Below are 15816 nucleotides of genomic sequence, written 5' to 3'. Positions count from 1 at the left end.
TCCTCAACCTTACCTTTCCTCAGAGAAGATTCTGGGGTTTTTGTTGTTGTTGTTTGTTTGTTTTTTTATTAACATATAATGTATTATTTTTTTCAGGGGTACAGGTCTGTGATTCATCAGTCTTATACAATTCACAGCTCTCACCATAGCACATTCCCTTCCCAATGTCCATCACCCAGCCACCCCATCCCTCCCACCCCCCTCCCCTTCAGCAACCCTCAATTTGTTTCCTGAGATTAAGAGTCTCTTATGGTTTGTCTCCCTCTCTGGTTTGTCTTGTTTCATTTTTCCCTAAGATCCTCTGCCTTGTTTCTCAAATTCCACATATCAGTGAGATCATATGATAATTGTCTTTCTCTGATTGACTTATTTCGCTTAGCATTATACCCTCTAGTTCCATCCATGTTGTTGCAAATGACAAGATTTCATTTTTTTGATGGCTGCATAATCTATTGTGTATATACACACACATCTTCTTTATCCATTCATCTGTTGATGGACATCTAGGCTCTTTTCATAGTTTGGCTATTGTAGACATTGCTGCTATAAACATTGGGGTGCATGTGCCCCTTCGGATCCCTACATTTGTATCTTTGAGGTAAATACCCAGTAGTGCAATTGCTGGATCATATGGTAGCTCTATTTTCAACTTTTTGAGGAACCTCCATACTGTTTTCCAGAGTGGCTGCACCAGTTTACATTCCTACCAACAGTGGAGGAGAGTTCCCCTTTCTCCACAGAGAGGATTTTGTTTGATAAAATCAAAATTAAATTTTGAAAATTCATTGAGTTTGTGTAAATGCTTAGTAAAGCATTACTTACTGGCACAAATTATCATTCATTAAATAGAGGTTGACATTACCCATTGTTTTGTATTTATTTGTAAACAGGATTTAAAAAAATATTTTAAGAACCTCTATGTTCAATGTAAAAAAAATTGGAAAACACAAAAATATATAATAAAAAAACAATAATTATTGCACATCCCAGGATAAACACTGTTAACAATTGTTATATTTCTTTTTTTTAAATTTATTTTTCCAAATGTCTATTTGCATGTAAATACATGATTCTAAAGTTTAAATATATTGAATATACATTTAATATTCTGTCAGGGACGCCTGGGTGGCTCAGTCGTTAAGCGTCTGCCTTCGGCTCAGGTCATGATCCCAGGTTCCTGGGATCGAGCCCCGCATCGGGCTCCCTGCTCTGCGGGAAGCCTGCTTCTCCCTCCCCCACTCCCCCTGCTTGTGTTCCCTCTCTCGCTGTGTCTCTCTCTGTCAAATAAATAAATAAAATCTTTAAAATATATATATATTCTGTCATAGTTCATAAAATATTTATTAAAATTTTTCTTGATCTTGATACTTTTTCAAAAGTATGCTCTTATTGTTTAAAATTAATGTTTATTAGAAACTACTTGTGCTTGTATATATCTATATATCATATTCATCTTGAAACATGGAATATTTTTTACTGTATTGAAGGTGATAGAATTATGTACTAAATGGCTCTTTTTATTCCAAAATTCTTACATAGTACAATATTTTTTAGTAAATCTTTAACCTTATGAGTTCTGAATCCAGATTGTCAGGGCTTGATTATATCAATTATTAGCTATTTCACTTTGAATTCTGAACATCCCTTTTGCACAGGTATTATCTGGAAAAAAAGAAAAAACACAGCTCATAGAAATACTGTATAATTAAATAATGTAATCATTCATAGTATTTATTAAGTTACATAATAAATGCTCAATAAAAGTCATCAATATGCCTAAGGTCATTTCCTCATACATACTTTCAAAAACAAATTAATCAATCAATTAATTAATTAATAAGAGAAATTATAATAATATTTTAAAATGTATGCTTTGGTTAATCACGTCCCTTGTTTTGGAGTAAACTATAATTTAAACTTTCTTTGTATTTATTTATTGGCAATCTTTCTGAAACTCTATATACATCCTCTGCTGAACTTCCTCCCTTTGCTATAACTGCTCTCTAAATTTTTTGGTAGTTCACCTATGATGCCTTCTTTGAAAAGTGTCATTTTCTCTTTCTGACCATTACTGTACAACTTTTCTGTGGGTAACATGGTATCAGTAAACATTCTCAATATTACCAAGAACATACTTAAAATTCAATTTGGTTTCCTATTTCACAAATTTAGTTGGTAGTCACTGTAAATAGAAAGGTCTATAAAATAGTTTCATTCATTTTGTTTCTCTAGAGTTAAACAGAGAAAAGTATTCATACACACACACACACATACACACAAAGAGCTATTGAAATTCTCATAGGGTAGATAGTTGCAGACAAACATGAATAATGCAAAGACACCATTTCTGAAGCAAAATGAGCATCAAAAGATGTGAAATCAGTTAACTCTAAGGAACAATGAAACTGTAGGTAGCCTGAAATATTTAAATTAAATCATATTCTAATATGCAATATACTCCCTGAGAGAAATAACTGAAGAGGAATTAGCTTTTTCTGTCCTCTGGGATACCATTCATTATGTACTTGAATTAAACAAAAAGTATATTTATGGGATTATATATCTGTTTATTCATATGTATGCATATAAGGTAGATGCTTTCATTTGCTATTACTGTTGTAACAAATTACCAGAAATGTGGTGATTTCAGAAAAATGTAAATCTATTATTTCACGGTTTTTAGGTCAGAAGTATGATGGCAACCTTTATTTCATGTACAAAGTCTCTTTTGCTATGGAAAATAACATATTCACATGCATAACATCTGGCAGTGAAGGTCATGGAAGCCAAAATCTTACCCATCATAGCAAAAGAATCTTAATCTTTCCTATATATATTTAAAACTTATTTTATGAAGTGTAAATTGTATGACAGGAAACATGTTAAAGATTTTACCCATATTGTTTGATTTAATGCTTACAAGGTATCTACTAAGTATTATTACAGATATTTTATAGATGACAACGCATCTTTTCAAAATGATTACCAACTTGTCCAAAAACACAAAAGGAGTTTAGGATCAGCCTGAATTTGAACCGAAGTGCAGACATTTACCTACTCTGCTTTTTTAATTTATGTAACAACAAACAAATATTCACATGCAGAGTCTTATAAGTGAGCTCAGTTTTAATATGAATTAATGAATCAATTGTGTAATTAATTTTTGAATATGTGGATAGATTTAATAATACTATTATATGTAGACCCGTCATGACCACAATTACACTCAGACACACACATGTACATACACATACATACACATATGATGTTGTTGCCAAAAGCTATTATTTTAGAAAAAAAGTTTATTTTTGAAACAGCTATATAAATCCCCCAACAAATTGTTGTAGTTAGATCTAATTTTTTTAAAGTTTTTACAAAGCATTGGAACATTCTCCTTGAATTTTATTTCCAGTGAAGTGTAAGAGTAAAATTCAAAGACTTTTTACAGTGTTCTACTTTTTCAAACATATGTTCTGATTATCTTTACCTCTATTTTTATTTTATTTTATTTATTTATTTGAGAGAGAGAGAATGAGAGAGAGCAAGCACATGAGAGGGGGAAGGGTCAGAGGGAGAAGCAGGCTCCCCGCCGAGCAGGGAGTCCGATGCGGGACTCGATCCCGGGACTCCAGGATCATGACCTGAGCCGAAGGCAGTCGCTTAACCAACTGAGCCACCCAGGCGCCCTTTACCTCTATTTTTGTAGCTCCCTTGTATCAGCACATTAAAACTGCAAATTTATTAGAGAAAATGGTAAACATATAGAACTTAGAGTCTACTAAGTCTTGGTTAGTGCAATTACATATCTTCCTTATGTCACAGGAGCAAATGATTTTTAATCGCCTAGTATTGCCTATGTATTTCAGATAATACTCATTCATGATCATGGGACTTGTGCATGGACACAAGAAAAAAGAGAGTTTTAAATAATTTATTTTCTGGTAAATAATCATGCTGTTTGTCTCATCTGATTTTACTCACTTTTATCCTTGAAAGTAGCTGGGCAAATAGATTCTCAAGCTTGTTTGTTTACCTTTGCCCTACACTTGAAATATATAGTGCTCTTATGCTGTCAGTTATACCTCTGTGTCCTTTCAAAATACATAGCAGAACCTACAGCCTCATGTATCTATGAACACAGTCAGTGTCTGTCATGCTTGTTACCCACAAGACAATGATACTGCTCAAGGGAGGCGGTAACATTGCTGCTCCTTGGTTTTTATCTGTCTAGAAGTAAGAGTTGCTTACAGAGAAGAGTTATGTTGGATTCCATTTGCTTGTCAGCTTTGTCATATCTTTTTCTTCTGGCTATATATTTTGTGATTATGTTTTCATCATTTTCTGCTGATTATATTACTGAGAGTCATTTTACAGTGACAGTTTCTGTTTGACATTAATTTTAACTCTGAATCTGAGTTTGGGGACAAGTAATGAAAATTTGGAGAAGGGGACTGTTCTTTTTATGATACACAATTTTCCTATAAATTGGAAGTCCATTGCATAGTTCAAAATGACCCCAAATTATATGCAGCATTTATTCTGGGGGTTATAAAATTGTGCACACAATTTTCAGTGAATTAGTGTTATATTTTATGAATATATTTCCCAATCATTTGGTATTATACAACTAACTTTTTGTTGACTTGTTCTAGTTGTATAATAGAGTACAATAAAACACAGGTATAAGACAGGTCAGACTACTGAATCTGTCATTCCTGTCTTTAATGGTAATAATATTAAATACTACAGATATTCAAATTCTTAAAAATTCCATCAAAATTTTAAAAGAAGATGTCAGGAAACACTAAAAGGTACATCATTTTAGTTGATTAGGGATTGACTTTAAATAAAATGGAAATTATTTTATTCTGTTTTTATCATCACATATGATCAAGTATGCACTGAGTATTTGCACTGTTATTTTAGAGGCATTCAATATGAAAAGTTGTTTTTATCATCTACATAAATCTTAAAAATACCCTGCTCAAAAATAATAATGAAAGAATAGCAGAAGTCAAAGTCATTTTATGTGTCAAATAGCACCTATATTTCTTTCAAAGACACAATATTCATGTCTGCCATTTTAATTTACTTGTTTTGCTTCTTCTCTTCATGATCCTCTTTCTTAAATTGTAGACATATCAAGCAGTAGGTGTTTGTAGAAATATTACACCCCAACATGATCCTTACCTCAGTGCTGGATCTCTTTCCTTATTTGATACATTTTATTGGATCTTATGGATTAAAACTATTTCAATATCATTTCCTACTGTGATCTACAAAGAAGCCCTCATGGTTGGAAAACCTGAGACCTTAAAATTCTGCTGCACTCTATTTCCTTTCCGTCTTTCCTAGTAAAGTGAATAGTTGCCATCAGAGTTATCTGTTCCATGTAATAATGCTGTTCTGGCCACTACCTAAGAGATGCAGACTCAATGTACTGGTTCTTTCTACTTCCAAGATAATGAAGGCAACAGGTCTATATCATTCTAGCTAGGGATAGCTATTTTCCTGTTGCCTGCATCCCAACTACCTGGCCAATGCCACTTTATGTTATTTTTTGAGGGTGGGGGGCTCTCCTTCAAATGACCAATTTCTACATTAATTAGTGTAGGTCTAGCTACTCCAAAGAAGAAAATATCAATAGAAGTTTATTTCTTTTTGACGATCCTAGCCAGAGTTGCTTTTCCTCCACAAGATGATTGGGGGAAACAGGCTCTCTAAATGTCATGACTCATCCAGCACTGTCATCACAAGCAATCTGCAGAGAAGAGGGAAAAGGAGCAAGGTGAAAGCACAAACACATCTCAAGTGCCTTAGCCTAGAAATGTTTCATTTCACATCATCTCACATCTATCTATCTCACTGGTAATAACTCAGCATCTGACCCACCCATATTCAGAGGATGAGAAATATAGAATCTGGTTGGGCAGCTGTTCCATGGTAATAAAGCTACAGTATGGATAGAGGAGCAAAATGTTAATACATATGTAATTCTGTCTAGGAGATAAGTATGAGGGGGGGCAGGTAAGGTGAGAAGAAAGTGTATATTGTGTTGGTTGGGAAGATTTGAGAGCGTATTACATACACTACTGGAAAAAATATATATATATTTTTTAAGATTTTATTTATTTATTTGAGACAGAGAGAATGAGAGAGAGAGAGCACATGAGAGGGGTGAGGGTCAGAGGGAGAAGCAGGCTCCCTGCTGAGCAGGGAGCCCGATGGGGGACTCGATCCCGGGACTCCAGGATCATGACCTGAGCCGAAAGCAGTCGCTTAACCAACTGAGCCACCCAGGCGCCCTGGAAAAATATTTTTTTAATGAAAATGTATTTTTTCACAGAAATAAAAAATATTTAAGCAAGAGAAACATAGTACCGACTTCATAAGGTTGTTGTGAGAATTAAATGGGTTTATAAAGCAAATTTCCATGTGTGAACTCTTCTTTGCTATTATTCTTTTTGTTCTTATTACTATCAATAAAGCTGAAACTCTAGCATATGTACGTATATGGAAAGAGAGAGAGTAATCCTAACTATATTTTGAATATTGTTGTAAAATGATATCAGGTCAAACCATATGAAATTGTTATTTTTATAGACGAAAAAAGTTCAAATATCAGCTAATACTTGTCAGACCAAATGTGATAAGGAGGACACGTTGTTTCCATGGTCTTCACACATTGGTGTAACTACTGTAAATGTGTTACTTTATATAGCAAAAGGGACTTTGCAGATTGAATTAAAATTTCTAACCAGTGACCTTCAAATGAGAAGACTATTTTGGATTATGCATGGCCCAATATAAAACATGGGCCCTTAAAATGAGAAGACAAAGGCACAGCGTCAGTGAGAGAGATTTGGCAAAAGAGAAAGCATAACACAAAGGCATGAGAAGAACTCAAGTCATCTTTTCTGGCTTTGAAGACAAAGGGATTTGAGTACAAAAGCATGCAGGTGGCCTCTGGGAGCTAAGAACAAAACCTGGCAGACAGACAGCAAGAAAATTGGGACATCAGGTCTACAACCACAATGTATTGAATTCTGCAAACAACTGACATGAGTGTATAAGTAGATTTTAGAGCTTCCAGTAAAGAACTCACCTCTGCTGACTTGTAGCCCAATGAGACCCAGGTAATTTCTGACCTATAGAACCATGAACCTATAGATTTATGTTGTTTTAAGTCACTAAGTTTGTGGCAACTTTTTAAAGCAGTAAGAGAAAACTAATGCATTATTTTAAAAAAATATATTCTGAGATTAATCACTTATCCCATCTTTTCCCTCTATAGTAGTCACATAACTGATCTCCTTGATTGTACTGACACTGGTCTAAACTATTTTCCATAAGGTAGGCTGGGTAATTCTTTAAATATATGAATCAAATACTGTCATTGTCCTGCCTCAACCTCTCCAATGGCTTCCCATCAGAGTTCTACTTAAATCCAAAATTTCCTTTGTTATCTCTAAAGCTTTACCTTTTCCACCAACTAAACTCTTTCTGCAAGGTGATTCAAACACAATGGCCTTCCTCTTGCTTCTCAAGCATGCCAAGTATATTTCCACCTTAAAAAATTTTGCATGTGTTCTTTCCTTTATCTGGAGAGTTCTCTCCAATACTGGCATGTTTTCTCTCTACATATTTATTCAGATCTCTGTCTGTTCAGATATCACCTGTTCGAAGGTTTCTTTTACATGATTGACATGAAATAGCACCTCTTTCCCATATTCTGTACCTTCCTATCCTACTTTATTTTCCTGCATAGTACTTGTCACCACCTGATATTATTTCACATGTTTATCTGTTTATTATTTATGTTTATTTATTTGCTTACGTATTATTTTGGCATGAGAGCAAAACGTCTTATTTCATGCAGTGTTGTACCAGAGAGCCAAAAAAGTTCTAAAAATATAGTAGATGTTCAATAAATATGTAGCAAACCAATGTTGGCTTATGAAAGTATAATTTGGGTAAAGGATTTTCTATCACATTCACCTTAGAGTACAGAAGAATCAGTGTGGCTAAATACTGATCAGAAAGTAAGATATTATTGAGAAAGCTGGAAAACAACAGTAGAACTGTCAGAAACTTCTGTTCACAGATATCTCTGGTTAAATCTTCAATTCCTGCTGTAAGTCTCTAGATTTATATTTGGTGTTTTTGAGTCTTTTCATCTACTCCTGCTATGCTTTCCCTTTGGAGTAACTATAACTCATTTGTAGTTGCTTCCCAAAGCCATATTTCTTCTTCCTGATCCAGATCATTGTACCCAACTTTTCATTATCATTCTGAATATATCATAAAAAACAATATTGCCTCTTATTTCATAATGGAAAGTAGTCTAAAAGAAAGTCATTACTAAGTCAATATTCTTCACAACACTCCCTCTACAACAATGGCTACTTATGAACCCTTCCTCAGTGATTACCCAAGAATCCATTCAGATTCCCAACTATAAACTGACTACCATCCTTCATTACTCCATTATGCACCCTCTCCCTCAACAGCATCCTATCAATCATTAGGATCTATCCAATCTATTTATTACCTCTCAAATTTGTCCATTTATTTCCACTCCTACCACTTCAGTTCAAACTTTCATCATCTTTCACTGTCTTCATTCACAACCTAACTCTAAACCATTCTCTCCATGTAGCTAGCTATAGTGAAGTTGGTCATCTCCTTGTTCTTCTCTTTCTTTAAAGCCTTTCAATATTTTAATATTTTACCATATATATGTCATAAACTGTCCCAAAGTTTTTGGCTTGAAATAAGAACCATATTATTTCTTCATATATCTGTGGGTCAACTTGGGCTGGGCTTCCCTGAGTTGGTCTTTTTTTTTTTTTAATTTTGTTATTGTTATGTTAATCCCCATACATTACATCATTAGTTTTAGATGTAGTGTTCCATGATTCATTGTTTGTGCATAACACCCAGTGCTCCATGCAGAATGTGCCTCTTTAATACCCATCACCAGGCTAACCCCTCCTCCCACCCCCTCCCCTCTAGAACCTTCAGTTTGTTTTTCAGAGTCCATCGTCTCTCATGTTTCATCTACCCCTCCGATTTCCCCCCTTCATTCTTCCCCTCCTGCTATCTTCTTCTCTCTCTCTCTCTTTTTTTTTTTTTTTCTTAACATATATTGCATTATTTGTTTCAGAGGTACCTGAGTTGGTCTTTTGTTGGTTTCTCCCAACCATGTATCTGGCTGCACTTCTCAATGGCTTCAATGGAATTGAATGATCTAAGATGGTCTCATTCACATATCTGGCAGTTGGTTCTGACTATTGGCCAGATTTTCTTGTTCAGAAGCCATTTAGCTTCCAATTAGAAAGATAGGGCCTTTTCACATCGCAATCCCAGAACAGCAAGAGAGGGAGAGCAAAACTTCAAACTTCTTGATGTTTAGATTTGGCAGTAACACTAAATAAACTCATGTTTATTGATCAGAACAAGTCACAAGGCCAGCCTAGATTCAAAGATGGGTAAAATAAATGTCACCTTTTAATGGGATTTATAGAAAAATCAAATTTCAATGATCCATGCAAATAGAAATGGGAAGAATATTTTCTGGTCATCTTTGCAACAATTACCATAATCTCCTACAAAATAAAATTAAAAATTACACTGAAGACACTCAACACCTTGGCTTTAGGATTCCTTTCTTACCAAACCCCACTTCAGAATCTGCCCTCCACTCATTTGCTAATAACAACAAAACTGCTAGCACTCTGATCAAAACACCCTCTTATAATTTTGAGTTTGAATCTCACACCTTATTTCTAGATTTTTCTCCTTGCAAGATCCCTTCTTTAACAAAGTTAATTTGTTTGATTTTTACAACATATAACTTGCTAATTCTCACCTGCGTAATTGAACCAACAGCTAGTCTTTGAAAGACTCATGGCTAAACAGTCATTTTCATGATTCTTCAACTGGCTTAGCCCTCATCTCCCTCTAGAGCTCTAATAAGGAATTACTTCTTCCAGAAAACATCCTTTAACCTGCTGACTTTCCATCTAATATTTGGTTAAGTGCTTTTCATAGTTCTCCCAACATCATGTCTCACAATAAACTCTATTTATCTACATGTCTATCCCTTCCTGTAGATTTTAAATTCTTTGAGGGAAGCCATTGTGTCCTACTCACCATTCAATCTATGGAAATCTAGCATCATACCAGGAACGTAGAATAACTTTGATCAATATTTGTCAAATGTTGTCTCAAATCATATCCTAATTGAAAAACCATTACTTAGCTCTGGCCATTGCTACTGCTGAATTTGTTTCACAAATATACACTGAGATATAAAATGTCCTTGAAAAACTTACTATGCTATTAGCTTAAGGAATGGCTCTGACATACAGAGAGTTAACAGAGTCCTGCTCTGTCTTTGTTAAAGACATACTATAGCAATTACTTGATCACTGATTCTAGTATACAAATAAAAATCTTGAGTTGAGATTTCTAGACAATCAAGTGCTCTCCAAAATACATATATTTTATTAAACATTTCTTTTAATTTTGCCATCATTACATCAACAAAAAATGTCATTATTTTATACATTAAAAATTGCTGCCGGTCACTTTTTTTTATAATACTTGTGACTCCTTATTCATCACTCTCTTTGTTATCACTATAGTTTCAGTGTCTACAAACTCTTAGATTGATATTTTTTAATAAAATATTTTTAGAAGAACAGATTTGATTGTATCTTTAAAATTTTTAAAGGCTATAATTTTTTAAACAACTAATTATATCTTAAATACTTATCAGAATTTACATTTATCTATTTTTTTAAGATGCTAGTTTTTGTTTGTTTCATACTGCAACAGTTTCATCTAACAGCTATTCTGATCAGTTTGTTCCTGCACTGCTTGTTAAAAGTTTTTACTATCATATAATCTCTGCAACATTGCTCATGATAGAAAGAAACCAAAACATCCTAAATACTAACAGGAAATTGATAAAATAAGTTATGGTACATGAACATTATGAACTACTATGTAGAAATGTTAAGCTATTTTAGGCTTTATTGCTGACATGGAATGTTTAGGCACACCACGAGGTAAGAAGACATCACTACACACACAGTATGACTTCAATTTACAATAAAAAGCTAACCATGCATAAACACATAATTTGTGAATAAATTTATGATAAAGGAAAGGAACTAAACCAAACTCTTATTTCTCCACTCTCAAAAAGGAGAATGAGGTGATTTTCTGTGGGTAAAGAGTAAATTTTGTGCTTTACTTATTTTCATGAATCAGTTAATGACTATCAATAGCATAATAGCTAATATTTGTTTGTAGCTTACTACATGACAAACTATTCCAAATTCTAAATAGTGACTTCCTTAATTTTCATAAAAACTCAATGAGACATTTACTAGTATCTCCATTTAACAGATTTTAAAAAGTGAAGTACAGAGGTTGAATAACTCATCTGAGGTCTAAGTGCTGGAAAGCTAGTGTTTCTAAAAGGATATGAACCCAGGAGGTATGGGCCTGAGTTTGTTTTATCAGTGCAGTTTATGTAGTACTTGTGTAATTATTTTGACACCATACATTACAGAAACACCAGGAAGCTGGCATTAATATCAAACAATATTGTAATTTTTAAATTAATACCAAATACATGGAATTGCACTCGTTGTCTATTCTGCTTTGTTTTAAACATAACGTTGTGCCTATTCTTGATAATGATAGTGTTTAATTGGAATTTTTAAAGATTTTTTTTTCAGCAATCTCTACATCCAACATGGGGCTCAAACTCACAACCCCAACATAAAGAGTCACGTGCTCTACCACCAGCCAGGTGCCCCTGGCATTATTTTTAAATTCAGTCCCTTTTGTTCCTGTAGGTTAACCTACTATGTACACAAATACTTCTCTAAAGCAAGTATAAAATCAAGATATTAGCTGTCTAGTTTCACAGAAATTTTCTATCAGAACTATAACACATTAGATACAGATTACAAGAATATTTGTTACTTTTTGAAACATCTACTTCAAATACAAATTTTATTGTATTCTAAATTGGATCCTTTAATAATACAAAATCCACATAGATCTAAGTTTTTGCAATTTTCTCCAAATTCTGTCAACCTTACCTCTTAATTTTTGTTTTTCCATTGTAGATTCCCTGTTCCAGACAGACTCACTTGAATGATTTTGCCTGCATATCACTTGCTCATTGTCACCAGTGACTGATTTAACACAGATGGCATTTGTGAGACAGTGCTAGACACTATTGTCCATGTGTTTTGCCCACTTGATATTCTTCATTCTCTTTCTTTAAAATCCAACTCCCTTTCAAATTTCTCCAAGATTTTTTTTTTTTAACCAGATGTTTCTAACTGTTCACACTCTCCTCTGGATGCCTCTGGCATTCATGAGTATGGTTTTCACCTTGTACATTTGCACTTGTTTGCACTCTGCTTTGTGAGCATGTGAAGAAAGCTAAGGAGCTCATGATCTTTATGTACAACTAGTTCGTATGTTTGTTAAAAACAAAGACTTTTCCTTATATCTTTCAACCATGACTCCTACACATGGTTTCAGATGGTGGGCACTGAGTAATTGGTAGATGACTATTTCTTGAAGTGAGATAAAATGGGATGGAAAAAAAAGACATAATAAATAATATAGGAAAATAAGCAGAAAGTCAAGAGGGAAAAAAAAAAGAAAAAACTCAAAGCAGAAAAGAATAATAAATGGAAGGGAATGGATAACACAATCATGACAAAGAAACTACCCATACTCTTAGCTAAATATAATTAAATATGAATTTTAAAGAGATTTTTACTCTGCAATATGATTAGTTGTACACTTTTTAGATATTCTGCTACTTATTTTACATAGATAACAAGTCAAACTTCATAAATAGACACTGATTTCCAAGCTTTAAAACAAACAAAAAAAAAGGTAGAATCCTGTATTTTCTTACCTTTATTTTACTATTCCCAAAGAAATATTATACCATTTTAAATACACTTGAATGTACTTCTGAGCTTAATAAACTTATGTAGTGCCAAAGTCAAGCTAAGATATACTCAAAATTTAATTTAGAGGCTAATTTAATAACTCAGCATGTCATCCTTAGTCTTACAGATTTACTTCATTATCAAAACCCCATAGGACACTTTATAATCAAGTAAACAAAATTTAGGAATTACTTAAAACCTCTAAGAAGACTAAGAATTTGCCATATCTAATTCAGTTCATTTTTGCGGTAGTATATATAAACTTTGGTATTGCATACTTTATTAAAAAGCAACAGATATAAAGCAAGTTGAAAATAGATTTATTGTAAAACGATTCAAATTTACATGTAACTATTGAGAATAGCTATATAACATATGAAAAGATTATTTATTGAAAATCTCAGTACAGAAAACTTCTTGTTGGCTAAAATAAGCTATGTACACTTAAATATATTTTATCTTATCCCTGGTAGTCAAGCTTACACTTGGAAGTCATCAAGACCTTTACCATTATCATTTATTATAATTATTTTCTTGCTTTTCCTTAGCTTTTTTCTTTAGATTTTTTTAAAGATATCTTTTGATTCAGTCTATATATAATCAGAAATCACAACTTGCAAAATGGACTGTATTTTGAGTTTCAAAACTACTCTCAAAAAAGTCTCAGAACTATACCAAACAAAACCATGATATTCATCTCAGATTATCTGAGTTCAAATTCCTTTTACACCAGTTTGTTCAGAAACATATTTATGAGAATAGGTCACAAACAACTCAAATCAACAGTAACTCAGTATGAGTTTACATATATTTTTTTAAAGATTTTTTATTTATTCATTTGAGAGAGAGAGAATGAGAGAGAGAGCACATGAGAGGGGGGAAGGTCAGAGGGAGAAGCAGACTCCCTGCCGATCAGGGAGCCTGATGCGCGACTCGATCCAGGAACTCCGGGATCATGACCTGAGCCGAAGGCAGTCGCTTAACCAACTGAGCCACCCAGGCGCCCGAGTTTACATATATTAATGTAACCACTGAATAGTCGAGCAACTTATCTTTCTTATAAATTTTGACTAATCTTAGCTAAAACAATAAAAAACCCAAATCTAAAAACGCTGATGTATTTTTCCCAACTCTCCTCTTTTGAGAAGCTTTACAGTTCTTTTCAATTATAGTATCATTTGCTACAGCAAATGGCAAGGTTTTGTATTTTTAGTTACACATATATTCATTGTAGTCTTTGGTACTGTTTCTTTTCTTCTTTTTTTTTTAAGGTTTTATTTATTTATTTGAAAGAGAGACAGAGAGAGTAGAGAGAGAGAGAGAGACACGAGCAGGGTGAGGGGCAGAGGGAGAAGCACACTCCCTGCTGAGCAAGGAGCTTGATGAGGGGACTGATGCTGGACTCCAACATCATGACCTGAGCCAAAGGCAGATGCTTAACCGACAGAGCCACCCAGCCGCCCCAGTACTATTTCAATTCTAGAATTTCATTTTAATTCTTTTCATAATTCTAGTTCTTTTATAAAATTCTTTATATTATCATATATTTTCTTGAGCCTGTTAGTCACAGATATTTTAAACTTAAACTCTGTGTCTGATACTTCCAAAACCTTATTTATCTGTGAATATTTGTAGATATATTTTTGCTTTTTGTATTTAATGTTTATATCTTGTTTCTTTGAGTGCTTTGTAATTTTTAATCAGGTATAACAGATTTTGCAGAAAAATTTTAGAATTTGGGATCATGTTCTTTTTCTTCAGAGTTCAACCAGAAAGATATAGTGAGAAGATAATTTCAATCTAATGAGCTACTTGGATCTTGGCTTGCAGTTTTTGAAAGACTCTGTGTAATTCTGTTTTATTAATATTCTTAGAATATAACCTTCCAGGCTTTCAACTGAGAAGCTGGGGTGTGTAATAGTACCTCTCCCTTTATCGGGTCCATACCTCCAATATTTGTCTCCTTGTCACTCTGAAACTACCCAGAGTCCTGTTCTGTGTTTCAAAAACATTCTTCTGAACACCTTTCTCTGAAGAGTTTCAGAAATCCACAAATACATAAGAGAGTCACTAGAAACAGCACTGATATTTTCAGCAAGTAGCGCTGGACCAAGTTGTTCTCAAAGGCTCTTCAGGGAGTTACAGTAATTCTCTCTAAAGTTAATACATTGAGTAGGAAAACACATGCTTGAAGAAGAGGGAGGAGTGAAAAAATGAGAACAATGAAGTGAGAGAAAGACATAAGTATGTAACTACTTTTAATAATGTCATTCAAGATTACAAAAATATTATTAGAGAAAACATACTATCTCCTCATGTACCTATAGAAAACGTGACTTTTGTTTCTGTGCTCTCTATTCTAAATTCAATTCTTTAAGTTGGTTCTCTAGAGATGAGAAATATGTACTTCGATTGATAAACACCTGAAATTAACCTGGTTCTGTATTCACTCTTTGGTGGAGTAGTTGTGTTAAATGCCAATACACATAAGAGATCCAGCTTCATATTGTCTTGGATGTTTATTTTTACACTAAGCTTATGATCAAACTCAAGTTTATATCTGGGTTTACATGGCCCAAGGAGGTATTCTAGCTAAAACATAAGAATCTTTTCCCAGATAATTCATTCAATTGGAAACACATCAATAGTCTTCCCATAACTTTTTCTTCTTTCATATTTTCTGCTTCACTAGTGAGAAAAACAGGTTAGGTTTGCATTGTGAGTCCAGCTGTCTTCTATTCAAAGGATAACCTCCATAAGTTCCTACTCTGACTGGTAGACAATGTGATGTTTTGGGTCTCCTGGAATTACTGTCAATTCA

This window comes from Mirounga leonina, unplaced genomic scaffold, assembly GCF_011800145.1.
Source record: "Mirounga leonina isolate KUSES-001 unplaced genomic scaffold, KU_Mleo_1.0 Mir_129, whole genome shotgun sequence".
In the NCBI taxonomy this organism is placed as follows: Eukaryota; Metazoa; Chordata; class Mammalia; order Carnivora; family Phocidae; genus Mirounga; species Mirounga leonina.
The sequence above is the reverse complement of the archived record's forward strand: the minus strand, read 5'-3'. Positions refer to the sequence as shown.